A 6,159-nucleotide genomic window follows, 5' to 3' on the forward strand; every position below is an offset into this window, starting at 1 on the left:
ATCAGAGCTGGGGAATCAGAGGCGGGGAATCAGAGTTGGGGAATCAGAGGCGGGGAATCAGAGCTGGGGAATCAGAGGTGGGGAATCAGAGTCGGGGAAACAGAGGCAGGGAATCGGATGTGCGGAATCAGAGATGGGGAATCAGAGTTGGGGAATCAGAGGCGGTGAATCTGAGATGGGGAATCAGAGGCGGGGAATCAGAGACAGGTTATCAGACACGGGGATTCAGAGGCTGGGAATCAGACGGGGGGAATCAAAGGCGGGTAATGAAGCTGGGGAATCAGAGGCAGGGAATCAGAGTTGGGGATTCAGAGGCGGGTAATCAGATATGGGGAAACAGAGGCGGGGAATCAGAGGCGGGAAAACAGAGGCGGGGAATTAGATATGGGGAATCAGTGGTGGGGAATCAGAGGTGGTGAATCAGAGATGGGGAATCACAGGCGGGGAATCATAGGCAGGGAATAGAACGCGGGGAATCAGAGGCAGGGAATCAGAGTTGGGGATTCAGAGGCGGGGAATCAGATATGGGGAAACAGAGGCGGGGAATCAGAGGCGGGCAAACAGAGGCGGGGAATTAGATATGGGGAATCAGTGGTGGGGAATCAGAGGTGGTGAATCAGAGATGGGGAATCACAGGCGGGGAATCAGAGGCAGGGAATAGAACGCGGGGAATCAGAGGCAGGGAATCAGAGCTGGGGAATAAGAGGCGGGGAATCATAGTTGGGAATCAGAGGCGGGGAATTAGATATGGGGAAACAGAGGCGGGGAATCAGGGGCGGGGAAACAGAGGCGGGGAATCAGATATGGGGAATCGGATGTGGGGAATCAGAGGCGGGGAATCAGAGCTGTGGAATCAGAGGCGGGGAAACAGAGGCGGGGAATCAAACACGGGGAATCAGAGGTGGGGAATCAGAGGTTGGGAATCAGAGGCAGGGAATCAGAGGCGGGGAATCAGAGGCGGGGAATCAGAGGCAGGGAGTCAGATGTGCGGAATCGGAGATGAGGAATCAGAGGCAGGGAATCAGAGGCGGGGAATCAGATGCGGGGAATCAGAGGCCGGGAATCAGATATGGGGAAACAGAGGCGGGGAATCAGAGGCGGGGAAACAGAGGCTGGGAATCAGATATGGGGAATCAGAGGTGGGGAATCAGAGGTTGGGAATCAGAGGCAGGGAATCAGAGGCTTGGAATCAGATGCAGGGAATCAGATGCGGGGAATCAGAGGCGGGGAATCAGAGCTGGGGAATCAGAGGCTGGGAATCAAAGTTGGGGAATCAGAGGCAGGGAATCAGATATGGGGAAACAGGGGCGGGGAATCAGAGGCGGGGAAACAGAGGCGGGGAATCAGATATGGGGAATCAGAGGCGGGGAATTAGAGTTGGGGAATCAGAGGAGGGGAATCAGAGGCGGGGATACAGAGGCGGGGAATCAAACACGGGGAATCAGAGGTGGGTAATCAGAGGTTGGGAATCAGAGGCAGGGAATCAGAGGCGGGGAATCAGAGGCGGGGAATCAGAGGCAGGGAATCAGATGTGCGGAATCGGAGATGGGGAATCAGAGGCAGGGAATCAGAGGCGGGGAATCAGAGGTGGGGAACCAGAGGTCGGGAATCAGATATGGGGAAACAGAGGCGGGGAATCAGAGGCGGGGAAACAGATGCTGGGAATCAGATATGGGGAATCAGAGGTGGGGAATCAGAGGTTGGGAATCAGAGGCAGGGAATCAGAGGCTTGGAATCAGATGCAGGGAATCAGATGCAGGGAATCAGAGGCGGGGAATCAGAGCTGGGGAATCGGAGGTGGGGAATTAGAGTTGGGGAATCAGAGGCGGGGACTTAGATATTGGGAAACAGAGGCGGGGAATCAGAGGCGGGGAAACATAGGCGGGGAATCAAACACGGGGAATCAGAGGTGGGGAATCAGAGGTTGGAAATCAGAGGCAGGGAATCAGAGGCGGGGAATCAGAGGCGGGGAATCAGAGGCAGGGGATCAGATGTGCGGAATCGGAGATGGGGAATCAGAGGCAGGGAATCAGAGGCGGGGAATCAGAGGCGGGGAATCAGAGGCCGGGAATCAGATATGGGGAAACAGAGGCGGGGAATCAGAGGCGGGGAAACAGAGGCTGGGAATCAGATATGGGGAATCAGAGGTGGGGAATCAGAGGTTGGGAATCAGAGGCAGGGAATCAGAGGCTTGGAATCAGATGCAGGGAATCAGATGCGGGGAATCAGAGGCGGGGAATCAGAGCTGGGGAATCAGAGGCTGGGAATCAAAGTTGGGGAATCAGAGGCAGGGAATCAGATATGGGGAAACAGGGGCGGGGAATCAGAGGCGGGGAAACAGAGGCGGGGAATCAGATATGGGGAATCAGAGGCGGGGAATTAGAGTTGGGGAATCAGAGACGGGGAATCAGAGGCGGGGAAACAGAGGCGGGGAATCAAACACGGGGAATCAGAGGTGGGGAATCAGAGGTTGGGAATCAGAGGCAGGGAATCAGAGGCGGGGAATCAGAGGCGGGGAATGAGAGGCAGGGAATCAGATGTGCGGAATCGGAGATGGGGAATCAGAGGCAGGGAATCAGAGGCGGGGAATCAGAGGCGGGGAATCAGAGGCCGGGAATCAGATATGGGGAAACAGAGGCGGGGAATCAGAGGCGGGGAAACAGAGGCTGGGAATCAGATATGGGGAATCAGAGGTGGGGAATCAGAGGCGGGGAATCAGAGCTGGGGAATCAGAGGTGGGGAATCAAAGTTGGGGAATCAGAGGCGGGGACTTAGATATGGGGAAACAGAGGCGGGGAATCACAGACGGGGAAACAGAGGCGGGGATTCAGATATGGGGAATCAGAGGTGGGGAATCAGAGGCAGGGAATTAGATGTGCGGAATCAGAACTGGGGAATCAGAGGCAGGGAATCAGAAGCAGAAGCAAGGAATCAGAGGCCGGGAATCAGAGGCCGGAATCAGATGCCGGGAATAAGAGGTCGGGAATCAGAGGTGGGGAATCAGAGGCGGGGAATGAGATATGGGGAATCAGAGGCGGGGAATCAGAGGCGGGGAAACAGTGGCGAGGAATGAGATATGGGGAATCAGAGGTGGCGAATCAAAGGCGGTGAATCAGAGATGGGGAATCAGAGCTGGGGAATCAGAGGCAGGGGATCAAACACGGGGAATCAGAGGCGGGGAATCAGAGCTGGGGAATCAGAGGCGGGGAATCAGAGTTGGGGAATCAGAGGCGGGGAATCAGAGCTGGGGAATCAGAGGTGGGGAATCAGAGTCGGGGAATCAGAGGCAGGGAATCGGATGTGCGGAATCAGAGATGGGGAATCAGAGTTGGGGAATCAGAGGCGGTGAATCTGAGATGGGGAATCAGAGGCGGGGAATCAGAGACAGGTTATCAGACACGGGGATTCAGAGGCTGGGAATCAGACGGGGGGAATCAAAGGCGGGTAATGAAGCTGGGGAATCAGAGGCAGGGAATCAGAGTTGGGGATTCAGAGGCGGGTAATCAGATATGGGGAAACAGAGGCGGGGAATCAGAGGCGGGAAAACAGAGGCGGGGAATTAGATATGGGGAATCAGTGGTGGGGAATCAGAGGTGGTGAATCAGAGATGGGGAATCACAGGCGGGGAATCATAGGCAGGGAATAGAACGCGGGGAATCAGAGGCAGGGAATCAGATATGGCGAAACAGGGGCGGGGAATCAGAGGCGGGGAAACAGAGGCAGGGAATCAGATATGGGGAATCAGAGGCAGGGAATTAGAGTTGGGGAATCAGAGGGGGGAATCAGAGGCGGGGAAACAGAGGCGGGGAATCAAACACGGGGAATCAGAGGTGGGGAATCAGAGGTTGGGAATCAGATGCAGGGAATCAGAGGCGGGGAATCAGAGGCGGGGAATCAGAGGCAGGGAATCAGATGTGCGGAATCGGAGATGGGGAATCAGAGGCAGGGAATCAGAGGCGGGGAATCAGAGGCGGGGAATCAGAGGCCGGGAATAAGATATGGGGAAACAGAGGCGGGGAAACAGAGGCTGGGGATCAGATATGGGGAATCAGAGGTGGGGAATCAGAGGTTGGGAATCAGAGGCAGGGAATCAGAGGCTTGGAATCAGATGCAGGGAATCAGATGCGGGGAATCAGAGGCGGGGAATCAGAGCTGGGGAATCAGATGCTGGGAATCAAAGTTGGGGAATCAGAGGCGGGGAATCAGAGGCGGGGAAACAGAGGCGGGGAATCAAACACGGGGAATCAGAGGTGGGGAATCAGATATGGGGAATCAGAGGCGGGGAATTAGAGTTGGGGAATCAGAGGCGGGGAATCAGAGGCGGGGAAACAGAGGCGGGGAATCAAACACGGGGAATCAGAGGTGGGGAATCAAAGGTTGGGAATCAGAGGCAGGGAATCAGAGGCGGGGAATCAGAGGCGGGGAATCAGAGGCAGGGAATCAGATGTGCGGAATCGGAGATGGGGAATCAGAGGCAGGGAATCAGAGGCGGGAAATCAGAGGCGGGGAATCAGAGGCCGGGAATCAGATATGGGGAAACAGAGGCGGGGAATCAGAGGCGGGGAAACAGAGGCTGGGAATCAGATATGGGGAATCAGAGGTGGGGAATCAGAGGTTGGGAATCAGAGGCAGGGAATCAGAGGCTTGGAATCAGATGCAGGGAATCAGATGCGGGGATTCAGAGGCGGGGATTAAGAGCTCGGGAATCAGAGGTGGGGAATCAGAGTTGGGGAATCAGAGGCGGGGAATCAGATATGGGGAATCAGAGATGGGGAATCAGAGGCAGGGAATCAGATGTGCGGAATCATAGATGGGGAATCAAAGGCAGGGAATCAGAATCAGAAGCAGGGAATCAGAGGCCGGGAATCAGAGGCCGGAATCAGATGCCGGGAATAAGTGGCCGGGAATCAGAGGTGGGGAATCAGAGTCCGGGAATCAGAGATGGGGATTCAGAGGCGGGGAATGAGATATGGGGAATCAGAGGCGGGGAATCAGAGGCGGGGAAACAGAGGCGGGGAATCAGATATGGGGAATCAGAGGTGGCGAATCAAAGGCGGTGAATCAGAGATGGGGAATCAGAGGCCGGGAATCGGAGGCAGGGAATCAAACACGGGGAATCAGAGGCGGGGAATCAGAGCTGGGGAATCAGAGGCTGGGAATCAAAGTTGGGGATTCAGAGGCAGGGAATCAGATATGGGGAAACAGGGGCGGGGAATCAGAGGCGGGGAAACAGAGGCAGGGAATCAGATATGGGGAATCAGAGGCGGTGAATTAGAGTTGGGGAATCAGAGGCGGGGAAACAGAGGCGGGGAATCAAACACGGGGAATCAGAGGTGGGGAATCAGAGGTTGGGAATCAGAGGCAGGGAATCAGAGGCGGCGAAACAGAGGCGGGGAATCAGATATGGGGAATCAGAGGTGGCGAATTAAAGGCGGTGAAACAGAGATGGGGAATCAGGGCAGGGAATCAGAGGCAGGGAATCAAACACGGGGAATCAGAGCTGGGGAATCAGAGGCGGGGAATTAGAGTTGGGGAATCAGAGGAGGGGAATCAGAGGCGGGGAAACAGAGGCGGGGAATCAGATATGGGGAATCATAGGTGGGGAATCAGAGGTTCGGAATCAGAGGCAGGGAATCAGAGGCGGGGAATCAGAGGCAGGGAATCAGATGTGCGGAATCGGAGATGGGGAATCAGAGGTAGGGAATCAGAGGTGGGGAATCAGAGGCGGGGAATAAGAGGCCGGGAATCAGATATGGGGAAACAGAGGTGGGGAATCAGAGGCGGGGAAACAGAGGCGGGGAATCAGATATGGGGAATCAGAGGTGGGGAATCAGAGGTTGGGAATCAGAGGCAGGGAATCAGAGGCTTGGAATCAGATGCAGGGAATCAGATGCGGGGAATCAGAGGCGGGGAATCAGAGCTGATGAATCAGAGGTGGGGAATCAGAGTTGGGGAATCAGAGGCGGGGACTTAGATATTGGGAAACAGAGGCGGGAAATCAGAGGCGGGGAAACAGAGGAGGGGAATCAGATATGGGGAATCAGAGGTGGGGAATCAGAGGCAGGGAATCAGATGTGCGGAATCAGAGATGGGGAATCAGAGGCAGGGAATCAGAATCAGAAGCAGGGAATCAGAGGCCGGGAATCAGAGGCCGGAATC

This window comes from Narcine bancroftii, chromosome 5 (assembly GCF_036971445.1).
Source record: "Narcine bancroftii isolate sNarBan1 chromosome 5, sNarBan1.hap1, whole genome shotgun sequence".
Classification (NCBI taxonomy): Eukaryota; Metazoa; Chordata; class Chondrichthyes; order Torpediniformes; family Narcinidae; genus Narcine; species Narcine bancroftii.